This window comes from Phasianus colchicus, chromosome 4 (genome assembly GCF_987193195.1).
Source record: "Phasianus colchicus chromosome 4, bPhaCol1.hap1.1, whole genome shotgun sequence".
Taxonomy (NCBI): domain Eukaryota; kingdom Metazoa; phylum Chordata; class Aves; order Galliformes; family Phasianidae; genus Phasianus; species Phasianus colchicus.
This window is the reverse complement of record NC_143439.1, coordinates 14,748,472-14,774,539: the sequence shown is the minus strand read 5'-3', so window position 1 is coordinate 14,774,539 and position 26,068 is coordinate 14,748,472. Positions and strand designations below refer to the sequence as shown.

The window sequence follows — 26,068 nt, the reverse complement described above, 5'->3', positions numbered from 1 at the left end:
GGATTTTCATGCATAAAACTTGATATGTAGTGAGATATCTCTTGTCATTAATTTATAAAGAGGACACCAAGACTGATAAATGTGTTTAGTTCAAACATTACTAAATTAGTGGACAACAGTGAAAGAGCTACATGGAAGAGTTTATTGAGGTATTAGGAAAACATTTGATATTTAGACAAATTAACAAAGTCATGTGGCATCATATCAGTCAAACCTGTCAAAACAGAAAGAAGAATAGCATGGACAGAACAAGCATTCATTAACGAAGAGCAGCGCGATATAGAAGATGTTAACGATTTGTGTAAGCTCTTTACACTTATATTCATGTGATCATCAGTAACAGCCTATCTCAGATTTTAAAAAACAAGCATTTCCTTACATGTCATTACATGTCATTTGCAATATGATTCTTCTGTGTGCTAGTGATGCATATACTTGCTGATTTTTCCTACATCTTGCAGCTTCTCATAAACCTCTTAGAAAGTGCTGATTGTGGTGAATGGGAGAAGCAGTAAACAAAGTATCTAATGGAATCTAGAACAGTTTAGGAATAACTAAAAAGCTAAGCAGGTATAGATTGAATTGCCTTGCTTATTCCAGCTTTCTCTTTTTATACGCTGCTGCCTCAATATGAATCTTGTGCTGCTGGTACAATCTTAATACTTCATTAAAGCATTTCCAGTTTGTTGAAAACTATGCAGAATGGCATCATATACAAAAAGTATTATCTTCTTGTTGGAGAGAAGTGAAGGTAGCATTACTGTGATTCGTTTATAGTCTGGGTAATATGTGGAGATGATCATGAATACATTTGTAGCTGAATATGCCACAATCTGCAAAGACCTCCTTGAAGAATAGTGTTACGAGCATAGTACAGTACATTACAGCTCTGCTGCTACACTTAGGACTCAGTTGACACTTCCATTATCCTCTCATGATTTATTGCTACTGTTCATATTACAGAAGAATCTGGAAGTCCCAGCTGAGATCATGTCTGCATTGTGCTGCAGAGCTTTTACTCAGAGTGGGTAAGATATGAAAATTGGGAGGGGAAACAAAAAGAGGAAATGAATTGCCCAATTCACTTAGGAGGTGAGAGATGAGAGGAGTCCAGTCTGAAAGCTGAATAATCACAGAAGCAGAGACTTGAAGTTGCAAGAATTTGCTTTCAGCTCTCAGTTGGCTTGTAAGCTCAGCTCTCTGGTAGTATGATCACATAGGTTTCAGCTGAGGACAATTCCACTAGCAAACAAAATGAGTTTCCATCTACCTACTATAAATGGATATATTCACACTGGCAGCACCCAGTTAAGAACCTATATTTCCCGATTCTCAATCTAGCTAACACCTCAGTCTATTATGTCCCCATTCAGATGGATATTGTTGTTAGTTTCTTCCAACTAGATAGTTTCCTAAAAAGTTGGTCTTCTTAATTTAAAATATTTATGTAGATCATGTTGTTATTTCCTAATAAATATTGCTCATCTGATCTATTTATGTCAATCACTGTATACAATTGGATTGGATTGGATTGCAGTGAGAAAATGTAAACACACTGCTCAGTAAAAGAAAATTTTCCACAAATACAGTGCTGATATTTTTCTTTGGCTGTTAGAAAAACATGTTATCTAATGCTATCTAGTTTAGTTTTTATATTAATCAAAGGTATATTTGTAAGTATCTATTTTGATTTATATACCTAGAGAAGGCCTTTATCGTTATATGAATTAGTAATGCATAAAAATGTTCTATAGCCTTTTCAGAGATGCAGTGGACAATCATACTTAGAGCTCATGATGAATGCAAATATTCATTTGCTAATATGGAGTACTTTGTGTTATCTGATTATGGTGCATATATTGTGTGCAGATTGATTCCCGTTAATCATCTTTGATCATTCTCCTAAATCCATGATGGTCCACTGTTAGCTTTCACTCTCCATTGGATTTTGTACTGGCTAGAAGGGATTATTAAAGGGCGAGAAAGTCTTGCTGATTACTCTTTGGTTCTCCAGTTGGAAAATCAGTTGATGAATGGGGATTGGGAATCCCAGGTTGGTGTGATATTGTTGCAGGTCCACTTTTGTAGTAGTGATAGGCACCTGCTGTTCTTTTACTCTTAGCAATCCCACTACAGAATGTTGTCTCTGAGAGACCAGGCAAGGTAGACAGTAGCTTAACATCCTCTATTTCTAAGGCAGCTATACTAAAAGCCCACCAATACCCCTTTGGGTCCTTGAGGTACCCTTTTCTGAGGTAATCTATACCAGGATGCATGGAACCTCGGGGCCAGTCACAGTAGGGTGCTCTTGCCACGCATTTCTGGCTAGGCTCACTTTGGCGTCAGTACAGTTAACTCTTGGGATGCCCCTTGTCACTCCAGAAATAGAAATACCCCTTTATAATGTGATGACAATGGAGTACATCATGCACCAGTGTCCACTACACCCTCATATTTCTGTGGTTCTGATGTGCCAAGCCATTGAATTCATACAGTGTGATAAACTTGATTGCCCTTTTTTTCCACCTGACAGGAGGCAGTGTCTCTCTGGCTCTGGTTATTGTATTCATTACTTATCACTTGTATGTGAGAACCAGAAGACTCATTGTCAACCTTAGAGATAAGATTGGACCATTTTCTCTGGAGAACTGCTCTCTGGAAACTGGAGGCATCATTTTCCTGGAAGGATCCTCTCTTGTGACTGTTTTCCCTTATAACTCATCTACACATGCCTGTAGGGTCGAGGCAAGTTTTCTATCCCACTCCATGGTCATGCAGGTAAAACCACAGGATGGTACATGGTGTGTACCCACTATATCCTCTCTCTCAAGCAGAAAGATGCTTACTTCTAATAGGTAAGATACTGATTTGTGTAGGTGGGGAGCAAGGTATATCGTCTTTGAATTGCTGGAACTCCTGGGACGGTCTGTCAGCAGCAGAGATACAGGCCTGTAAGGCAGAAGGGAGACTATCTTCTTGTTGCTGAAGAAAGATAGTCAAAAAGACCACTGGTCTTTTGTCGTCCACCCAGCCAGGATGCTGGCATATGATGCATTCTGTACAACTCATATTATGTCATCTGGGTCTTGGGAATTGATATTATTGTTCATCTCTACCTCTACCATAGTGATTTCCCTCATGTGCTGGATACCTTTGTCTGTGGTGGTCCTTTTGCCTGAGTTGTATATCAGATCTTCCTTGAAAAGATATCTTTCCCTCATGGCTGACAGGAGTTCCTGCCATAGAGTGATTGTGTCCTTTTCTAATTGCTCTGTCAATGCCACTTTCCCTAGAAAAAGATCCCAGCTGTTTGGCTTAGTTGCCTGTTAAGGCTACTGTCCAGGCTACTGGCCCCACTGTCCCAGCACTGAAGCAGACAAATGACAAAGTGCTCTTCTGGACAATGGCCATAATATTTTCACAAATCCTATAGCTCATTAAATGTTAGGAATTGCATATATTTGCAATCTATGCAAATCTGATCCATCTTCTTCTCCAAGCTTATAGGCTTCTCTCTTTCTTTCTGACTTTTGTAGACATTTTTGCATCTTCTGTATAGGGGCAACCGATTCTGGCATTGGTCGGTTCTCTGGTTGAACTGTGGGCTTATCACAGGGCTGATTGTGAGGGTCGTGGCACCTTTCAGAATGTTTAGAGTAACTACAGGGTTTTTCAGAAATGTCAGAGCAACCACAGGACCCATCACAGGGACTGGAGCTGCTGCAGAGCTTTGTGCAAGCTTTGTGCGACAGACACAGGATCTGTCGCAAGGGCTGGAGCTGCTGCAGGACCCATTGCAGAAGTCAAAACAACCACAGGGTCATTGCAAGGACAGTACCTTGGGATATGGCTCCTCCCATGGGAGGAATTCTTTTCTTTTTCTCCTTGCAATACTTGGTGCAGCCAGACAACCTGTGTAATGAGTTAGAGCAACTGTAGGGCTGGCTTGTTGCAGGAATTGGAGCTGCTGCAGGGTCTGCCACAGGAATTGGAAGGTCCGTTGCATTGTCATCAGATCCAGAGGTATTGTCTTCCCCTTGAGGATGATGAATAGTGTTGAATCATGTTCAGTAGACATAAGTCAGGCCCCAGCACACTGCAGTGATTTGTGCCTCTCTAGAACTGCCAGCGCAATAGCAGACCTTTTCCAAATCATGTACTAGTTCTTCTGGATTCTGCAGCTGTTCAGTGGTGAAATTCCAAACCACTGGATGTGCCCGACACTCTAGGCACCTGCTTATATGATCCCACGTCCTCTACCACTCATAACTATCCTGCCTTGTGACAGTATACCTAAGTGTTTAAGCATAATATGGAACACATTCATGACACATAGCAATAGGAGCACACTGGTTTGAGCATCCCAAGGATATTCAATGTTCTTGAGCTGTTTTAACTAGTCTAGGGAAATACGTAAATGTGAAAGAGAAAGGGAGGCTGAGGAACTGATGGAAATGCCCTTCACTGAGAACGACTTTGGCTCTGTACAACACTGCTTAACGGCATCTGTAAAAATCATTGTGTTATTTACATTATTTTTCTCCTAGAACCAAAACATAGCATCATACCACACACTGAAGAGAATAATTCAGTTCCAGCAGTAACTAAGACACCTAGTACACTATAATCCTGTCTTCTCCTACTTAGCTTCATTTTTGTGTCCTATTGGCTTTAAACCTAATAAATTACCTTAAGGCTGTTTAAATTTCAGTAATCTATTGAATAGCAGTTTGAACAACATTTTATTCCTACTGTGATCAGAGTGATGTAAATAAGTCCCAAATACATCATGATATTTTTGCTTTTGTTTAGTGGCACAAGTTAAATTCGTTGTGCTATATTAAGAAATAGTTTCTGTGTACCCCTTCAGTCTTTGATATTGCCAAAAAGAACATGAAAATAATAGAGTGCTCTGGATTTTTTTTCAAACTATCATGTTTTAGGATGCAAAGTTAATGTGGAAATCATTAAGAAAAAAAAGGAAACTAGTTAAGGCCAGTCTTAATTTCAGCAAAAAGTTGGTGATCTTAATTCTAATGCTGCTACATAAATGCATGCAAGTGAAGAAATAAAGAAAAGAGGCAACAGAAAAGCACTGAGCATAAGCATCAGTTATTTCATCCCTCTCAGGAGATGACCATCTGAAAACAGTTGCAGAGGTTAATGTGGTGGCAAGGGTGGCTCCAATTTTCAAACTGAGAAGCATTAATACACATTCTGAAAGGACAGTATTTAATTAGCATGTGGAAAGGGACAGAAATTAATGTGTTTTCAATAAATGATTGTCACCACTTAGTAACACTGATATTAAATGTGCACTAATTATATTAGATGCAGAGAATTGTGGTTTTACTTTTTCATATTGCTATGCGCATGCAGTATTATAAGAAAAGATTTTGTCCCATCCAAAAGAAGACAAAGAACCAGGATGCAAAACCAATTCACTATTTATATAATTCAGTGAGACAAGGCATCAAATTCACTTTGTCAGCTGCTTCCCACTAAGAGCTTACATGCTCTTACCATATCCTAAGCACAGATTGATTCTGATCTCCTCTCACTTCCTATGTTCTTTAGACTTGTGTGAGACCAGAAAAGGCCATGCTGTTGATGCAGATATGTAATGCAACTATTTATGCACAAGCTACTTCCCTTCACACTGTTATACAGAGATCATATTTCTGTCATCTGATGCAGCTATGTTTATAATAAATAGTTATTTTTTAAACTGTACTAATGAAGTAACTGGTCTGATAGTAAATACCATATCTCTATGAGGACCTTTATAAGCTGTACTAGCAGAGAGACTATTTTGATGGTAAATAATGTATCTCTATGGAACAATCTCTTGTGTGAAGAAGGTCACAAGCTAAGGTAGAAGTCAGAGCTATAATGTCCACTCCTGTATATGATATAGAAATATCACATTAATTAATTACAAATCAAGACAAAACACTAGGAACAAAGATAATAATAAAGATAGAATTTAGAAGTCCAAACTCTTACTGAACTTTCTGAGTGCAGATTTGGGACAGTTTTTCTTCTACCACTTCTTAAATGTAATCTAATTTATTTTAAGGTGTATTTGTTTTCATGATTTTGCAAGGCAAATACTTATGTGTGTACATGGAGAGAAAGGAGGAACACTGCCCCCAAATTTAGATGAGGCATTTAGTAACACTGAACTTTCTTTCCTGAGATCTAGTTCTGGTTTAGAATTGCAATGAGTTTTGCTTAAAAGTACCTTGGCAGTGATGGTAATATCCGTGATTTATCAGTTCATGCATTTGAACATCCTTTATTATCCCATTTTTGAAAAATGCTGCAATTTAGATCTTCATAAAATGAATAAATAAATTAATCCTTAACTGTGCTTACTCTAATGTTAAATTAAAGAAGTGAGGTACAAGAGCTAGTGTGGGTTCCTGGTTGAGGTCCATGATGTGGGATGAAGGGCTCATCCTGGCAGAGTGCTATATGTTACTCTTGCTACCTGTTCCACGTGTTACTGCCAGCAGAACCAGTCTCATTTCCACGTGTATCTTTAGAGTTGGGCCTTGTCCATGTGTTCTATAATATATCTATCCTTTTCTGCCCCATTGAATTCTTCTGGCTGACATAAGAATCTTTAATGTTCTGTTATCCCACTGCAGAAGCTTCCCCAAAGAGTGATGCTACAGAAATAACATGAAGTTTTCTCGGTTTTGTTTAGCTCAGTAACTAAGTCAAAGAGCATTTTAATGCAAAGGCTGAAATAGATATATATTTTTTTCAATATAAGGCTTTTCATGTAAGGTGTAAAATGGCAGATTCATGTTTCAGTGTTTTTGTCTCACAACAATAGATTTCTTGTCACCGTCTTATAATTGTTATTTTTGCTTTATGCTGTGTATTACAGCTTTAGCACAACACTTGGAGCTCTCACAAAGCATCTGCTTTTGGTAATCTGAGAATGTGGCTGAACATACTTAAGCTTTATTCATACATATGGATTGTTGTTAAAGAAAGGGGTCAACCTATCTAAAGAAAATTCTGACAAGCTTTCTTGATATTCATCTGATTCTTTCAAAGATAATAGAACAGTTTTAAGGTTGAGGAATGAGACATAAAGAGCTTATCCTAGTCTTTGGTACTCTGTAGGTCTGTGTTTTTCCAAAAGGTATTCATACTTTGTAACCCATGCAAAGTTCGTAGAGTTATGTTGATGCAATGAAAATGGCAATTGAGTCATCCTTGGGGATTTTATGGGCCATCATAAAAGAATAAAACAACATGCATGTCTCCTGAGCGAATTAAGAAAACCTTATTCAACAGCATAGCATGGATTCTGAAATGTTTAGCTTTGTTTCATAAGGTGAGAAAGATATTTTAAGAGCATATGACTCCCTTCTTTTTCGTAAATACTGTAGTATTTTTATTTTTTAAATCTGAGAGATATTTCACTTTGCAACTTATTAAGCTTCCTCTTCACTGGGTAGATCTTTAGTAATTCATGTGGCAGTCATGGCTTCCCTTCATTTAGTGCAGCATTCAGCAGCTATAGCTCTGCAATGACTAAGGAGACTGTGAACTGCAAAGCCTTAGCAGAATGTCTAACTAATGGATCATGTTCAGCTTCATAAAGCTGTGGGAGAAAGCAATTCAGAAATGAACTGGCTCACTCAATATCAAATCTGAAATTATTTACCTCAGGCAGAAACATATGACCGTTCTGTGTCTAACCAGCATACTTGCACCAACGCTTATCCAAAGAAGAAGCAAATAAACTGTTACAGAAGAACATAGCTGTACGTCATAAAAGCAAGTCTGTTTATTGACTATATATAACAATCAGACTTTGTTAAATTCTAGTCTGTATTCATTCACTGAATTGGAGGATTTGACTGATGACTGAAGATCACTTAGTTTCAGCAGTAATGCTCCATAGATTACTTTTGTAAAACAAACACAAGTAATCTGAAGGCATAATTAGTATATAAAATCCTTGTGTGTGGATTTGTAATACTCATATAACTTTGTCTCACTTCTAAGGTTTTACTTGGCTCAACAGTATCCTATTTCTCTAAACTACTGTGTTTCAGTTTGAGTTTTCATCCCTATGTGTTTCAGCTTCTTTCTATTTTCTTTGTGATTGGAAAAATTCCAGGGCAGGGACTTTCTCCACCTAGAGTAGGCTCCATACTTGTCAGGTATAGTCACAGAACCAAAGAATACATCCAGAGTTGAAAAGGTCCCACAAGGATCATTGAGCCAAACCCTGGCTCTGTACAATTCCAACAAAAATTCAAGCCCCATTTCTGAGAGTGTTGTCCAAATGCTTCTTGAACTTCTGCAGGCTTGGTACCATGACCACTGCCCTAAACAGCTTGTTCCAGGGCGCTCTGGTGAAGAGCCTTTCTCTAACATCCAACGTGACCCTTCCCTGATACAGCTTGGTGCTGTTCTCTCAAGTCCTGTTGTTGTCAACCATGAGCAGAGATCACTGCTATCCCTCTGCTCCCCCCCTGAGGAGCTTTAGGCTGCCATGAGGTCTCCCCTCAGTTTCTTCTTTAGGCTGCTCAAGCCAATTGAAGTGCTCAAAAAAAGCAGTACTAAGAAGTACAAGGAATTGCTTTGCACTATCAACTGGAAAACACAAAGATCATTTAACTGGTAAAATCAATTGGTACCTTTCACTGGTACCTGATTTCATTCTGCCTGGAGAAAAGAGGGGAAAAAAAAACAACAGCAAAAAGCCTCGAAGCATATTTCCTTAAACTGTAATTATTTTGGCTTAGCTACCTTTACTTAAAGACATTGCTTTGGAAAATCTATTTTTATTTCGTCTGAGCTGAAGCAAGCAGACACCTTTTTAGCCTGGAGACCCAGTTTTTGCTAATACACTCAGTGTAACCTTCTTGATGAGGTGTAGCCATCAAAACAAACAAACTTGGATGGGTATAAGCATGTTAACAGACTGACCTTCCAGGAAAGTAGGAGTCCTGGGAACGGATGTCCTGCACTCACCTACATCTGCACCAAAAGGATGTAAAGCTGCTATCTACCCAAAATGAACTTTGTTACTTGGACAGCTGTCTTTACTTTGCTCATGAAGTTGCCATGTTATCATTTGGATACCCTATGATTCATCACCAGGAAGCTGGGTAGTCCTTCACTCAGTCTCTGCCATAAAGTGGCACTGGAGCTCTGAAAGGTTCCAACTGTGCATGAAAGCAAGAGGTTTACTCTGTTGGCCTGTATATCATTGTACCTGCTATACTTTAATGAGTCTCACTCATCAAGCAAATTCTCTAGTTCACTGCAAACAGTGTAAGTCTTGGCTTTATGTTGCAACACACTAGCATTTTGCTTATTCTTACTTGCTAATTATATGATGTACCAGTCACATTTGCAGCACCTGACATTTTGGCTTATGGTCTTTATTTTTTCAGTGTTAAAAATTTAGTGTTTAGCTCAGTAAACAGAGTGCAACCTCCAGACACAGCAACAATAAAAATGAATATATATATTATTTCAGTTAAAAGCTGTTCATCTGCCAAAAGAATCTTTGGGATTTTCTTTTTTTTTTTTTTTTTTTTTTTTCTGGCGTGGGGGTGGTTCATTGATTCTAGCGTTCACTGTTGTTTCTTTAAAAAAGAGATAATGAAAAAGGGATAATTTATTTTTCCTTTCATAGGCTTAGTTGAATATTGTAAAATTGAAGTTCGGTTCAAATACTGTTGAATGTTTTTTTATATAAAGGATATCGAGAGAGTCAGTTTGGAGCGAAAGATATTAAGAAGAGTAAGCATACAGTGCATTGAAACTAAAAACAGATAGATCTTTCAATATTACTTATTTACAGTAGTAATGAAATATGCTTTTGGATTACCAGTGCTCATGTAGTTGTGTTGTTGTAAAACAGGCCTTTACAGTTCTGCTTCACTCCTGAGAAAACCTTTCATTAATACAGGAACACATCACAATTGTCTTTGGCCAAGTACTGTGCAAGTACAGTATGGCAAACTGAGGACCAAATACAACACAGCCACTGCTGTAGAAATTGTGGAAAGGAAGATTAGTCTTGCTAAAACTTGTTTCTGTCCTTCTTTTGGTGTGTATTTGTCTTGTCAGATTATTTTTTTGTGAAGAAGAGATGAAAACGTATAATTAGTTAGTCTCACTTTCTTGCCTGAAGGGCTTTTGTAGAGATGCCTCAAATATCTACAATTCCTGATGGAAATAACTCCATTAGTATGAATTTAAACACAATGGATGTGAGAAATTGGTGAAGTACGATTTTCTTTTGTCAGTGTTACATAAGATACCGTATAAAACTTCTCACTTGGGCTTGTTGCTGGAAGGAAGATGTTTTAAGGATTTCCATTGGGAAGCAAATATTGCATTTCTATTTAAAAAAAAAAGAAAGCTGTTTTTTATAAGCTCTGTTGCTGCTGCTCTCTAATGGAGAAAAACTTCTGAATATATTTTAAGTAAAAGCCCTACAGAAAGTAAGTTGATTCACAGATTAAAAAAAATAAAATTAATGAAACAAAATTGAATAGAATTTTTAAAAGCATTAATTTTTCAGAACTATTATTGCGATAAATGACAAGTGAAGGGAGGCATTTCTTGTGAGAATGTTTTTTCAAGAATTGTTGTACTATATTTATGCCTTTTAAAAGAAACAACTTTCTTCTAGGGTCCAAACATATGAACACTTTGGTGCCATGACCAGATTATGTCTCTAAAAAGACACAGAATAGAGACACACAAATTTAGTAGCTGTCTTGTATTGTACTTGAAATATGGAGTACTGCAGGGCCTGAAGGCAGAGAAGCAATAGTGTAAGGATATCTGTTTTTTTTTTCTTTTTTTTCCCAGTTATTAAACAAGTGAATATCACTTCTTCTGTGGTTGTAGCAGGTCTTATCCATTGCTGACTGAAAAAAAAAAAAAATAAAAGGAAAGAAATCCACTCTTTAGACAGTGCATTTAAGCTCTCTTGTTTGCTTTCAACTTATTTTGATGGTAATATAGGAAGGGCATATGTTTCTCTGAGCTTGTACTTCCAACTTCAGTCTTCTGAGACATCTTTTGACACACACACTGAATTGGAGATTCTTTTCCCCACAGGGTGCTTGCAGATGACATGCAACTCTGTGATTTTCACAGCAGCAGCTCCAACTGGTCTGTGGCTTTAAGTTATCAAACAACTATAGATATGAGGATGGAGATTCTCTTGCCTGTGTATCTATAATGCTCTTTGCATATAAAATTAAGGAGAAGAGCAGAGAAAACACGCAGTTACCTGCTGTCATATCTTAAATCCTAGATAAAATATTGTTCAAGTTTGCTGTAATTTACAGATGGAATGGCTGACATTCATTTACCCTGATGTTCTGTCTTCTCCCTTTCAGCATTAGGTAAGTTTCTTTCTTTGCATTCTGAGATATTAATTCTTTTTTTTTTTTTTTTTTTTTTCCCCTGCTACTTCTGACAATTTATTTCGTGAGCAATTGGTAGTGAAGATGTCATACTAAGGAAAGGAGTTCGCTGTTCTCAACATGTTAATTGATTTGCAAATTCAGCTGTCAAAAAAAGACCCTGAGAGGAACACGCAGTAAAACTTGGTTCTCAATTAAGCTCATGTCTGCACAGCAGTGCCCTGGGCTGCTATGCAAGGCTTCTTTGCATCCAGCTTCTCGCTGATCAGGCACGTCACAGAGGTAATGCCTTTGGCTCCCAGGGGAAGGGAAGAAGTCAACCACAACGTACCTTCCTTGGATGAGTCAGTAAGTGTATCATTAGCTGAAATGGCTGCAGGTCTTCTCTTCCTCGGCCAGGATTCAAAAGTGTGACACTGGAAATCTGAGTACGAGAGAGAAAAGGAGAGACTTCTGCATAGGCTCTCCCACGCTGTTCATCACAGTATTCTTTTGGTTTTATTGTATAATGAAGAGAGAGAGGAAAAAAAAAAAAAAAAAAAAACCTCGACCAGAGTTAAAAATAATCTAAAATTTGTATACATTAATAATTAAATTACACCATATTCTTTTGTGCGTGCTTTGGTCAACAGTGCTCAACCTTTTTGTGTGACAGCACGAAGGATTTCTCACGGTTAGTGGCAGCTCCTGGTGGGAAAAGACATCTTGACAGTAGGTGGCAGTGCAGCCCTTTCTTTCCAGCGTTGGATCCAGCAGCATAAATCCAGCCTTTACAGAGCACAGCCTTTTCCAGATGCAGGCCTCAGGGCTGTATTCAGTCCTGCAATTCACTTCTCATTGCTGGGATGTCTCATTAGGAGATTAACTGTTTGAAATGCAGTGCTAATGTGAAAGTTTTAATTGGGAAATCCTGTGCATGTTAAATTAATCTTAAGTACTTTTATCTAGAATGCCTGCTTCCTTTCCGTGGTGCTCTGTATTTTAAATCACCTCACGTTCTTTCACATCACATTAAAAAAACAACAACAACAACAAAAAAACTTGCAATAGGCCAACAGCGCCTTTTCCATTATATTTTGTTGAAGGTGATTTGCAAAGCTGGTTTCTGAAGCCTCCCAGATGCTGAAGTAGAGAGGTTCCTGTGTGCGATGTAAGTTGAGTGGTACCAGGGCTATGGTATATTGGTAAACAGATTATATCTGTAGAGAGATTGCAGGGCAAAGGTTTCATCCTAACCACAGCTTATGTTTCATGGATAAGTGTGTTATTCATTGGGAAATTCTGAGAACAACTGGGATTTGCAGTTTGAAAGAAAAGCAGATAGTAACGCAGCTAAACATTTAGGCTGAGATTTTCAAACTGGCCCCGGGGATTTTAGAGACTGGAATCTCAATCTGCCTGTAAAATCCTCAGCCCTCAGGACTATTTTCTTCTCTTTATAGTGCTCGTACTGTTTTTAATTTGATCACATCATACACACAAAAGCATGGGTATCTGGTAGAGTGGGGCAGGAGAGGGATAAATTGATGTTAGATCTGCCAACATAAAAACTGTTTTCTGATTCTTACCTTATATGTGCAGTTCTGATTTTGTCTACATACTCTTCTAGCTGCTGTTGCTTTTAAAGTCTTGATATTTCTCAGGGGCACTGTGAACTCTATTTGGCTGCCTTTTAGTCACTTTACCCAGGTTTTTTTTTTTCTCTCTCTCTTTTTTTTTTTTTTTTTTCCTGGAGAGAGCTTGGGGTACAACAGTGTTGCGAGTATCTTTTCCATATTTCCCAGTATGGCTAAAATCAAACATAGGAATCCTTGCACTTGCATTGCCCAATACAGAAACACTTGAAAAACTGTGACTGTATAGACAGTGCAAACTGTATAGACAACCAGCCATACATTTAACATGAATATTTTACAGTTTGGGATTAATTGGGTTTATTATTTGGATAATTTTTTTTTTCTTTTTTTTTTTTTTCCTCTGGTAAGATGTGGCAAAAAAAAAAAAAAAAAGCCAAATGGTAAAGAACAGTCCCAGAGCAATGGGCCGTGAGAAGATAAAGCTGACACATCAAGTTTTGTCTTTATGTTTGTAAGCCGTATAACTTCCGCAGATACTGAAATATCATTAAAGGGATTCAAAGAGATGGCTTTGCAAGAATGGATATAATTATTTACATTTTCATAGAATCATAGGACTGTTTTATTTGGAAGGGACCTTTAGAGGCCATCTAGTCCAACTCCCCTGCAATAATCAGGGATGCCTACAGCTAGATTAGCTTGCTCAGAGCCCTGTCCAGCCTGACCAGGATTGTCACAAGGGATGGGGCATTTACCAGGGCAACCTGTTCCAGTGCTTTAAATCCCTTTCTGTAAAGAACTTATTTTCTGATATCCAGTATAAATCTCCCCTCGTTTAGTATGTGCTACTGAATATTCTCTTTAACTAATATATAAATAATGTAGCATAGAAATTGCTGTGGTCTTTTTCAGGAATTAATTAAACAACAGTAATGCATTTTGGGATAGGTGCTTCAGCCATGAAAGCTAAACTTTACATTAATCTCTTGTGTGGAATGCTTTCAGGGTAAAGAATATGAAGCCCACCCTTTAGCAGAGAGTTGGAGCAAATCTGTCAGAGCTGAGGTTTTCATGGTACTTAAGCACTTAATACTTAAAATTCAGATGCTCATGTTTGTTGTTTACATGATTTCAAGGATTCTGATAAAGTGGTCCATCTGATCTAGCTTCAGAAAACCCAGGGAAATAAGTTAAAGGGTATGATTCATGTCTTGCATTTGTACAAAGAATAGGAGATACATAAATATGATTCCAAAATATATAGTTTACAAATCATTGGCATTATCTTTCAATGTTATTTATCTTTTCATAAATGTAAATCAAAAACCGTCATTTATAATTGAAGGTGGTCTAATTTCATTTGCCAAGAACGCAAGATTAGCATATATGCCTAAACAATTAAATAAAATATTAGTGAGACATTTGCCTCCAGTAAGGGAGAAAATGCTTGAAGTTTTACCATAAATTTGCATCATATAAGTCTGAATAAATTTATATATGTTATATGTGTACGTGTACAAGTGCATGTATGTGTGGAGGAAGCAGGATATGAAGGTGAAGTAATTTTAAAAGGATATTAAGTGTGATATTTGAAGAAAATAAGTGTGAAAATACTAATCCCTGGCAAAAATAAATATGTCCAGACATATATATATGTCGGACAGCTTTTTCAAAATTAAGTGGCTTGGAGATCTTTATAGTTGAATGCTGTCTTTAGATAAGGGAAAAGGTTCAAAAGTTTGAAAGGAAGCTAGTAAATGACTAATTGCCTTGCATATAGGAAAGGACAAACAATGGGAAAGAATTATCTGCTGTCTTACTGATACTCAAAAAGATGCCAGTAGCTTCACAGAAAACCTGCAGTACTGACAACTGATCGTCTTTTTGTGAGTATCCACAGTTGACGGTGAGTTAATAAACCAGATATTAGAAACAAAATGATATTTTTCACTGGTGACTCTAGAAGAACCTGTATAGAAAGGTTTAGAAAGATTGAAAACTAATATATTAGAATTGGTAGCATCTGTTAATGCGCAACTCATATTTTATATGTAGGGGAAAATGGGTTTTAATTCATATTCTGAGCCAGGTTTTTATGGTTTTTTGTGTTACTATCAAAGAAGATGTACCAATTTAGCTTACCCAAGATAGCCTCTTTCTTTGCATATGCTTTAATCTAACATTCTTAAGCAGTGCCAAACTCTGAAAACACAAGTCTACCTTGTTTGAACTTGACGAGTGCAGCATGTTCTGTAGCAATGAGTTTCTTAACAAAGTCATAGCTCTGTAATGGGAAGAACATTTACAGTGATCACAGTACAGGTCACCCACCAAAAACGCTTTACTGAACTGTCAGTGGATACTTATTGTATTGCTGTTGCCCACACAATAGACCTGCAGAACATGACACAGATGCAACTTAAATGCCACGTGAGCATGCTATGGGGTTGTTTATTTTTTCTCACCTCTGCTCAGTGCATGAACAGAAACAGATGATATCTTTGTGCACTGTAATATGGAAATATCCATAGCAAAATATGTTACTTGATGATGGCTTTTGTGCTGTAGACCCCAGAAACTGAACTGCTAGCAGTCATCTTATTTCTCATAACACACGCAACATAAGTAATTCAGCATCCTTAGATATATAGTTTTAGCTACTGTTAATCTGCACTGAGCAGTTACTCTAAGAATAAAAGTCTCTATATTATGTTGTTATTACCAGTTCCTTCACCCATGCAGTCCCCTTGCTTGTTTCATTTACAGAACATTAATAACTAGTCACAATAAAGTATTATTTAATTTCATTCGTGAGCTGGTTGAACGGTCGCTGTGTATTGACACTTTTAGTCCACTTAATTAAACCCAAAAGTACAAAGCAAAAGCAATTAATTACAGCAATCAATATATAATAAATGTGAAGTACTGAGCACAAAATCATGATTCCGAGGGGCATTGTAGCAAAACAAATTTTTGTAAAAAGACCAAATCTGGGCCATACACTGTTTCTTGGTGGGCATAATTTTCTGAGAACTTAATAGCACAAAGGAGAGAGGATTTCCTATCTGGAACTAATCTTAGATCTTCTTCATCTGAAACGGTTCATAAAACATACATGAATTTCACAATGATAAGTAGTCATTTAAGTAAATATATTATACGTACAGCAGGCAAGAAATTGTGTAAGTCTATCGATACCTACTGAACTCAACACACTATGCAAACAGCATATTCTGCTTGTGAAGTAGCTTGAAAGAAAGCATTCCTTAAAGATTGGATAAATTGCATAAAGTGGTTAAAGTCTTTTGATATTTTTCACATTCAAATGTTAAACTTGGCTCTTATCCATATGTTTTTTCAGGAATATCAGAATGAAAAAGTAGTTTAGCTACTCAGTTTAATGTGCTAGGCAATTTGTGAAACTTACTCTCCTAAAACACACTTCTCTGGACATCAAGTTGGATTTTCAATTGTCTCTATACACTTTGTATAATATTAAATGGTTATTTTGGCAATAGTTCCTATTGAATGTTTAAATAAGATGGTCCTTCTTTCACTGTTAGTTTGTCATGAATCAAATTAATCACACTCCAACAACTTTTAAAAAACTATCCCTCAAGAGTTTTCAATCTATTAAATATTTTTCTATTATAAGGACTCAGAATTGTTCATTGCAGAGAATAAAGTACCACTTTTGCATACATTACACAAACATTTCATGCTTCATGATTCCACAGTAAATTTTCTTGCTGATTACTCGTAATCTAAGAATCTCCTGCTGTTTTATGGAGAGTCTTATTAATTTCATTCAAGTAGCAAAATTAACACCTGTAGAGAGCCCTTCATGATTTTTAAACTTTTATCATATTTCTAATAACCTACTCCATTCATTGTATAATAGCTGGTTTATTTTACCTCTGAATCTATTTATTGATTCTCAAGGTTTTTAAGAAGAAACCCTTCCAACCCTCCTTTTTTTTTTTTTTTTTTTTTTCCTTTTTCTTTTAAATTATTATATCAGCAGGGCTGGTTATTGATGATAGATTATTTTGAGTTGAGTTCTTTCACAGTTGGAAGGAGAGCTGAGACATTTGTATGGAACCCCCATGTCTGCTCGTGTCAGTAGAAATTAAATGAAGTATTCACTTATTACTGTATGGGTAGAGATTTTTTTATTGGAAAGCCAGATTTCTGAATGGTGGATTCAGATGCAGAAATAACATAAATGGATTGTAGATTGTTAAAGGTTAATAATGAGGCTTAGGAGGGAGAACTTCAAGATACTGACAAAATTGTCCTTCTAGCTGAGGCAAAGAGGAATATAAGCCATGTCTCAAAGTCTTTTATGGTGAGAATGGATTATAAAAATGTTTGACAGGCTTCTGACATTTATCTACACGTATATTTTATTTTATTTTTTTGTATGGCTGATTCTCAGTAATGCAAATAATCAGCAAACCTGTATATACATAACATTAGATGAGATAATTTAAGGTAAGTCCTAATGTTATGAAGAGGATAGTAAGACTATTATACATAATTGATCATAGGTTTTTTTGTTGTTGTCGTTGGAACATATTGTGTTACTTGTTAGATTGCTTCAAAACTAATGCCTCCTATTTATTTCCATGGAAACTACAACAGATACAAAAGGCACAATAGCACTAGTTGATAAAGCAAATTGTCAGCTACAAAATACTATTTTTAAACGTGCTAGCAACACATATTCACCAGTGATGAACAAGAGCCTGCATACTGTGCTTGTCAAAATTCATACCAGTAGAGTCGCTGAAACGACCTATCATCTCACTATGCTAACATCCACTCTTTGGTCTCCAGGAATGTTCAGAAAGAACTGATGAATGTCAGTGGATGCCATTTCATCCACATGGAGGAACGATGACACATCTTTGCTTCATAAACCTGTCCATGTCAGATGCCATTGTGACAGAATGCCCCCTCTGCTGCCATCTGTCGCATGGCAATGACATGTAATGGAATATTGATTAGAAGGTTCAAGCTCTACTGCCATACCACCAACATCTGACATTGGGGGCCAATGTAATATAAAAGGAAACATTACTTTTAGATTAACCCTAGTATTTTAAGAAACTTCTTTTTCTTTTTTTTCTTCTCTTTTAATGATATTCTGTGTTGTTTCACTTGCACAGCCTGAAAGGAAAAAGCTATATTTGGTTATCCCATCTGGGAGGTTAACCAGTGGCATCTGCAGCAGCAGGGTCAGACTACATGCTCTGAAGTAGGGTAAAGTGAAGATGGGATTTGTGTCTGAACCACAGGGACACTTGGTTGGATAGCTGTGCAGGCTGGCACAGAAATTCAGTGCTGTAAAAGCAACAGGGATCCTTGTAGTAAGCATGACAGTGATTGGTATAATTTTGACATTTATATAATTTACTTGACTTTTAAACGATTCCTTTCTGAGCGCATACCACAGAAAGAAGTGTTTCTAAGACTTGTGGTTTTGATTTTTTAAAATATTTATCTATCAGATAAAATAGGTTGAGATTGTCTTTACCCACCTGAGTGGTGCACCTAAATCTAAAAGCTGTTTCCAAAATCACAGAATCACAGAATCACAGAATGGCCAGGGTTGGAAGGGACCTCAAGGATCATGAATCTCCAACCCCCCTGCCACACGCAGGGCCACCAACCATTCCACTTAATGCTAGACCAGACTGCCCAGGGCCCCATCCAATCTGGCCTTGAACACCTCCAGGGACGGGGCATCCACAACGTCCCTGGGCAGCCTGTTCCAGCACCTCACCACTCTCTCTGTAAAGAACTTCCCCCTGACGTCCAACCTAAATCTCCCTTCCCTCAACTTAAAACTATTTCCCCTTGTCCTGCTGTCACTCACCCTTTCAAAGAGTTGATTCCCCTCCTCTTTGTAGGCTCCCTTTAGGTACTGAAAGGCTGCAATGAGGTCACCCCGCAGCCTTCTTTTCTCCAGGCTGAACAAGCCCAGCTCTTTCAGCCTGTCCTCATAGGGGAGGTGCTCCAGTCCCCTGATCATCTTCGTGGCCCTCCTCTGCACCCTCTCCAACAGCTCCCTGTCTTTCTTGTACTGGGGGCTCCAGACCTGGACGCAGTATTCCAGATGGGGCCTCACAAGAGCAGAGTAATCCTCAATTTGTTTAATGCCTAAGTAAGCTGCATGTGTTAAATTATGTGGTAAATACTGCAAAAGATTCAAGCAATGCTGTTTCTCTCAAGTAAGAGAACTGTTGTTTTTTTTTTTCCTGAAATGTTAAAACATTTTTTATTTTCCTCCACATTTCTGAATATAAAATTCAATCTCACTATATGAGCCCAGAGTATTTTGGTTTTAGATCACGAGCTTTCCGATGTTCTCAAACACAAATGGATTTAAGACCATGTATGGCAGCCTACCTTTGTCTTCCCTGCAACTCTCATAGGTCTGTAGGTAGGTCAGAGCCCAGTAGAAATAATTTGAAAGCTTTATTGTGATGCCTTGATTCTATGGTGTCTTGGGATGCTCTTAATTGCTTTTGATGATAATTGTTGGCCTGTATACCCTGATAATTATGGTGAAAATAATCATTTAGCAGAGTTTAGACTTTGCAGATAATTAATACTCTTTTCTGTTAATATTGGAGTAATTGCTGCTTCAGTTTCAAATCAATCTGTAAAGCATAATGAGCTATAGGTTTTTGTAACTGCCTGCAAAAAAGCCAAGTTGGGAACAATTTGTATGGTTGAACTTTTTATCTGTTAATATCATCACCTAAATTAACAAGAAAATACATTGATTAACGTGATTACTTTATTGTAGAAGGTAACACTGTTCAAAGAAGCAGGCCTTTTAAACTTAGGAAGGAGAAATGTATTCCACATATTTCCAAAATCTTTTCTATTTCTAATGTGACTGTATATGTTTGCTTTATGCACAAAGTACCACTGTTGTCTTCTGTAAAGGTAAGCAGATTAAGTTTGGTGTTTTTACACGGGCATTCTGATTTTATAAAGATACTTATTTTTTAATGGAATATTTAATTTCATTGCTAAAATAGAATCATAGAAGGTTTGGGTTGGAAAGGACTTTAAGATCATCTAGTTCTAACCCCCCTGGTGTAGTCAGGGACGCCTCCCACTAGTCCAGGTTGCTCACAGCAAAAAAAAGAAAAAAAAAGAGCACATCTTTAACAACTGCCCCAAATCCTGTTCCATTGGACTAGCTATCTTCTAGAGCATTTGCTAGCACGTAGAAAGAATGAGACAAATTCATCACTGTCTGAGTGCTATATCACAGAACTCAAATATTGGTTTCTTTGGCCACTGGCTTTCAGTTATGCCTCTGCCTCACTTGCTATTTTTGAATTCTCATGAATCTCACAGGTGTATACTCTTTTCCCGTTGTTCAGTATATTGATGCCATCATACACTTGCTGGTCATCTTTGTCAAGGTTATAGGAGCATCTCTTCAAAGGAGATGACATTTTGTAAGCGTATCTTTGTATGCCCTTGTTGTGTTTTTGAGAAAGCAGGCAGAATTCACCCTCTCACTATGGCCCATTAGATTCTCTGAATATTTAGGTTGTGTCTTCCAATGGACTTGACCTGACAGCTGGCTTGAAGAGACCTTCCTTGCAGGGGATGCTAGGTGAAAATATCTTGTCCTAAAGTTCCTCTAGGATTTGTTTTCATGGAATGCTGTTGAAGCTCTGTGGTGGTGTATGGAACAGATACTCACATAATTCTGCAAAACACAATTGATAACAACTTCCTTGTCAACAAAAAGATAGTATCTAAACTCTTTAAAATGCATTTGAGGAATTATCCATCTCTTTACTTTCCTCTGCATCTGGCTCTGTTTTCCTTGAAAAGTAACAGAGCAGCCAGTACTTGTGTTACTTTTGCCAGTTAAATGCATAGACTATTATCAAATTACTTTCTATTCCCTATTATATACATGTACTATAGTGTGCAGTTATCAATCAACATCTTTTTAGCTTTAAAAGTTTCAAATTGTCCTTAGCATAATGCAGGGAATACATAGAAAATAAATTTTGGAACATCAGTTTATTTGAATTAGTCTTCTAAGTATGCAGACAGTTTTATATTCAATTAATTAAAAAAAAAAAAAATTAAACTGCAAGCATTTATGTTGTGTTTGTCTCCAACTGTTATTTAAACTTCCAGCACATTTTCAAGTGTTTGTAGGAAGTATAGCCCTCACAAGAAAATTCTGAGTTCTTAAATGGAGTTAAATGGAGTCTAGAGCTATGGCCTGTGTGCAATTCTAAATGTGGAATCATTTCAGTGTGTAGCATGAAATAAAGGCTACACATATTGATGAACTGTTGTATTCTTATAGTATTGATTTCCATAGCCAAAAAAAGTATTTTTTTTTTTAATCGTATATTCTGTTGAAATGTTAATGCAGAATCTTTTGGAAAACATTTGCTTAAGTATTAAGAACAGTAGATATTATACTTTTTGTCTCATTGAAAGAATGAGACTCCTCTTACTGAAGGGCTAAGTACAAGTGTTCCTGTATTCAACTTTTGAGGAAACCATTTCCAAAGTCAATTAATCCTAAAATCATGAAACATTAGGGATGCTAGTAAACCGAGGTTTTATTTTGTTTGTAACATTGTAAAAGCTGTGTGTATCATCTTTAGAACTATATCAACCTAAATGTCTTCTTGTGTAATAAGGAGCTATATAGTGTCATTTAGACAGCATCTACAACTGGTGGTAAGAAGCAGGTAGCCTGGGAGTTGATTTAAACTCTAAAACAGAAAAACTTATTAAAAACATTATTGACAGTTTTTGCCTTTCTGAAGATCATTGAAAATTACCAAATTATACCAAATTACCAAATTACCAAAATTTCTAAAAACAAGCAAACAAAAAACCCAGCAGACTTTAAGGCAATTAATGAAATACACTATCAACTATCAAATTGCACTATCAGTTATCAAATTGCAAATTCTGGCTTAAATTCTTTAAGGACAAAATGGAGGACTAAATCTCACTATGAAATCTCTTTTGATCACGTAGTGAAATTAAAAAAAATCATTCCAGTTTGATGGCAAAACACCTTTGATGGTGAATGAAGATTGCAGAATGACACCTACAAATTTAAGTCACAAAAGCTGAGTGTACAAATATTAACCTCTGTTCTCCTTTCCTCAGTTTTACTGCATAGCATACACGTATTTTCATACTCAGTTGTAGACAACCCAAGGCTTTGAAGGAGAAATTAAATGCTCTTCTTCCTGAACTGATTTTGTTCTTTTACGTTTTGGAAGTTAAGGTTTAGAAAGATTAACAATGCTTGATTCAAGATATATTAAGGTATTACAGTACGAATTTAAATGACAGCAGTTACATAATTCCTACCATATGAATAATTTTTGCTTGAGAATTAACTTATTAATTACAGCAGTTAAGTGTAATTATTCTGCCTCTTAAGGTGTACCTTATTATTGCTTTTTAACAATAAGACGAAATCTGCCAAAGGTAATTATCATAACAATAATTCGTTGCATGCTTTTGATCTTGTTAGGAATACAATATAATCTTCATTAAATGATCTTTTCCATGTTAATCAGTCATTCACAGAAAAGTCTTTCATGTTTCTTACTCCTTTGAGAAGTGGATTGAAGCTTGGTAATTGGAGAGGCAGTGAACAACAGTACAGAATTCGTTGTTCTGTTTGAGAGACTGGTTTTGACTGAGTATAGGAATGCTCGCAAAAATTGAATTAAATTTCTTCACAGTAAAAAAATGTTGCAAATTTAAATAATTCACTCAAAAACTCCTACATTTCACTCACCCCCAAACCTCTCATAACTAAAAATTCCTTACTGAACTGTTATGTGGGAAGATACTACCAAACAAGCAAACTTCAGCTTTTTCTTTTGTGTGTTCTTTTTTTTTTTTTTATGCGTTGGATTTATACACTTTCTTGGGCATGATTTCAATACACTGTTGTATGGGAACTGTTGAGTCAGGGCCTGAACCACTGATTGATCACCTGAGGACAGGACTGAGTCAGCCCTGGGAGCACAGGTGAAGGCTGTAAACCCCACTTAAGGGCTGACTGCCACTAGGAAGGATCTCTTTCTGGAGATCTCGCCTTGGTGGAGTCTTTCCTGTGAGCCTAGATCTTTGGATACAGGTGAGCATTCCTTCCCAGTTGTATCTTTTCCCATTTCCACCACAATAATCTTTCCAGCTGTAACACCAACTGTAACAGCTGGCAACCTCCTATCTATTTAAAAGATGTGGAACTTTTGTTAAAGTACATGTAGCAAATATTTTTTTCACTGCTGATGTAACATTTAATCTGATTTTATTTTCTTTATAACAAGAATAACATTGATATTTCCTCCCTTACAAACACCTGCTCTTCCTTTATATCAGGTATTCAGGTGAGATAAAAATGAACAAAGACTCTGAGAAGAGATGCTGTAAATCAGATAGGGGTAGGTATCACAGTACCCTTAAGGATAAGTTTATTTAAGTTAGTTTTTGTTAATTGGTTACCTCCTCAGAGAAGTTTCTCAACACATGTAAGATTCACAGTGAAGAAAGATGGAAACTTGATCTTCTAATGTATATTTATGGAGTAAAACAATAAATGCTATTGCTGAGCTTGTAAATATTTTTTCAGTTGTTTACAAAAATACTGTATCTATAGTATGATACGTGGTCTCCCTTGCTTACACTCAAAATTATTAATCTCTTTTGGGTTGTGTAATTAGTAGCACACATGTTTAGCACTTTATAAACTATATTTGGCTGTTAGCATTTGACATCCATAATCATTGCTTGAATGTATAAAAAATGCTTTTTTTTTCCTTTTCCCTAAAAAGCAGATCCCATGGGATTTCTGAAATGAGGGGTTAGATCTATAGTAATTCCTGCATGTTAAAAAATGAAGATAAAAAATAATGTGGCATGTTAGAAGAAGGAGAATGCTTCAAAGCTCCCTGCTTCCTGTAGTGTAGTAAACGTTAGGTATATTTTCAGAAGCAGTGAATATCTGCTGAGTATGTAATAAAGAATGGTGACATTCAGTATATCTTTTTGACATTGTAGTATTTCTATGCATGCTTTAAAGAAAATATTTGAAAGGGCCACATTTTTTGCTGAAATTTAGTCGAGCAGACTTCAGAGACTTAACACAGGATTCAAATGCTCATATTGCTTAAAAATTGTAACGATGTTTATTTTGATTCTAGGAGACTAATATTTAAAGCAATTCCTGCATGTGTTCTTCTCCAAATATATATGACTTGCTCACTAGAATATGATTATTATACTTCTAGTTCAAGGTGTAATATATTATTTCTATATGTTTCTGATAGGTTTTTTTCTGTTCTTGTTTTATTTTTTTGTTTTTATTTGTTTGTTTTGAATGTATAGGTTTTCAGTGGTTCGTTATGTGAATAAATCATTTAGAAGCACCTTCTGTAAATGAACTTCAAATGTTAAATATCTGAAGTGTTGTCGACTGTGCTTCTGAAAAAATTACAAGAAATTTATCATTTTGTTTTTATGATACATACATAAGAGAAATAATTATCTGTAATCAAAAGAGTTTTTAAAATTACTGGAAATTCTTCAAAATTTCTTTTTCCTTATCAAAAGCAATGCCACAGAAATATGAGTGTCACTTCAGTATATTACTGTCTTTCTGATTTCTGTTTCACCAGGCTATCTGTAATCCTATGGACAGTAATGTCAGCTTAATTTCTTCACTTTTTGATAAATGTATGTATGAGGACGGCTCCAAAAGTATTATATTATCCCACAATGTCAGAGGCAGGTCTTGTTGGTATGGCAGTAGAGCTTGAACCTTCCCACCAACGTTCCTTTATGTTTTGTTGCCATGTGACAGATGGCAGCAGAGGGGCAGTCTGACAAAATGGCACCTGACATGGAAGTGTGTATGAAGCAAAGGTGTGTCATGAAATTTCTCCATGTGGGAAAGATGGCACCCACAGATATTCATCAACACTTGCTGAATGCTTCTGGAGACCAAAGAGTGAATGTGAGCACAGTGAGGCAGCGGGTGGTGTGTTTCAGCAGTGGTGATTGGATTACCATTGGATTACCTCCACTGGGGCCAATTTCGCTGAGCAGTGTGCAGGCTTGTGTTCATCCCTGGTGAAAATGCATGCAATTACAATGGTGGTAACTATATTGAAAAAAATATTGCTCTGTAGCTGACAATTTGATTTATCAAATAGTGCCCTTGTGCTCTTTATATCTATTGTAGTTTCTGTGGAAATAAATAGGAGGCGTTACTTTTGATGCAATCTCAGTGTATGGCCAGATTGAGTGACAAGATGAATGATGTTTTTTTTTATTTTTTTTTAATTGGGCCATGATTGTATCACTGTGCTGTAGAATGGTCGATGTTCTATTGAAACAAAATCCTGAAAAGCCGTTTAGTCTCCAATAATTTTTTTTTATTGCAGGATTCTGGTTTTACAGACAAGTTCTGTTCTTTCTCAGTGGGTGTTATTATTCTTCAGAGCTCCCATAATTTCATACAGTAATGTGTGCAAGACCCAAAAAAGGAAGCAAATGGCATCGACAGTAAAATGAAACTTGCATGTAGGAAAAAAAAAAACCCACGTAATTCAGCACATAAATGAATCTTGTCAGTTTCAATCCCAGAGCCTACACATGAAGTTTTCTGTGGCTTAGTTTTTAATATTATTTAATTCAGTGGTAATTAACATGTCAGTTTCTGTGAAATTATGTAGCTTACAGACTCCATAGTTTACAATATTGCCTACCCTCTTCAGAAGGATTCCCAAAATCAGATCGCTTCTCTTTTTGGAAATAATAATGTTTTAGGAAAGCCAATATAAGTCTTTGAGCTCAAACATAAACACTGTATATTACCTCCCTTTGCACTCCCCTGTTTTGAAATCTTTCACTCAGTCCCTCTGTTGGGTGACGCTAGACTGTGGGGTGGTATTTGACTCATGTCTCCAACTGCCCTGCTTAGCAGTCCAGCCTAGAGCATCCGATGCCCTTTTCAGTAAGAGAGGGATA

At 36.7% G+C, this 26,068-nt stretch overlaps 2 long non-coding RNA genes across 2 annotated transcripts; one reads left to right on the top strand and one right to left on the bottom strand.

Moving 5' to 3' along the window:
* Window positions 1-10,700: 10,700 nt before the first annotated feature.
* LOC116226158 (uncharacterized) lies at window positions 10,701-17,910 on the bottom strand. Its single transcript, XR_004166257.2, has 3 exons — window positions 17,781-17,910; window positions 11,758-11,850; window positions 10,701-10,922 (listed from the first exon to the last, which is right to left on the bottom strand). It is a non-coding gene; the product is annotated as an uncharacterized LOC116226158 (long non-coding RNA).
* A 5,211-nt stretch (window positions 17,911-23,121) lies between these two features.
* LOC149918073 (uncharacterized) lies at window positions 23,122-25,170 on the top strand. The gene is made up of 3 exons (XR_016466365.1): window positions 23,122-23,174; window positions 23,420-23,481; window positions 24,900-25,170. It is a non-coding gene; the product is annotated as an uncharacterized LOC149918073 (long non-coding RNA).
* Window positions 25,171-26,068: the final 898 nt, after the last annotated feature.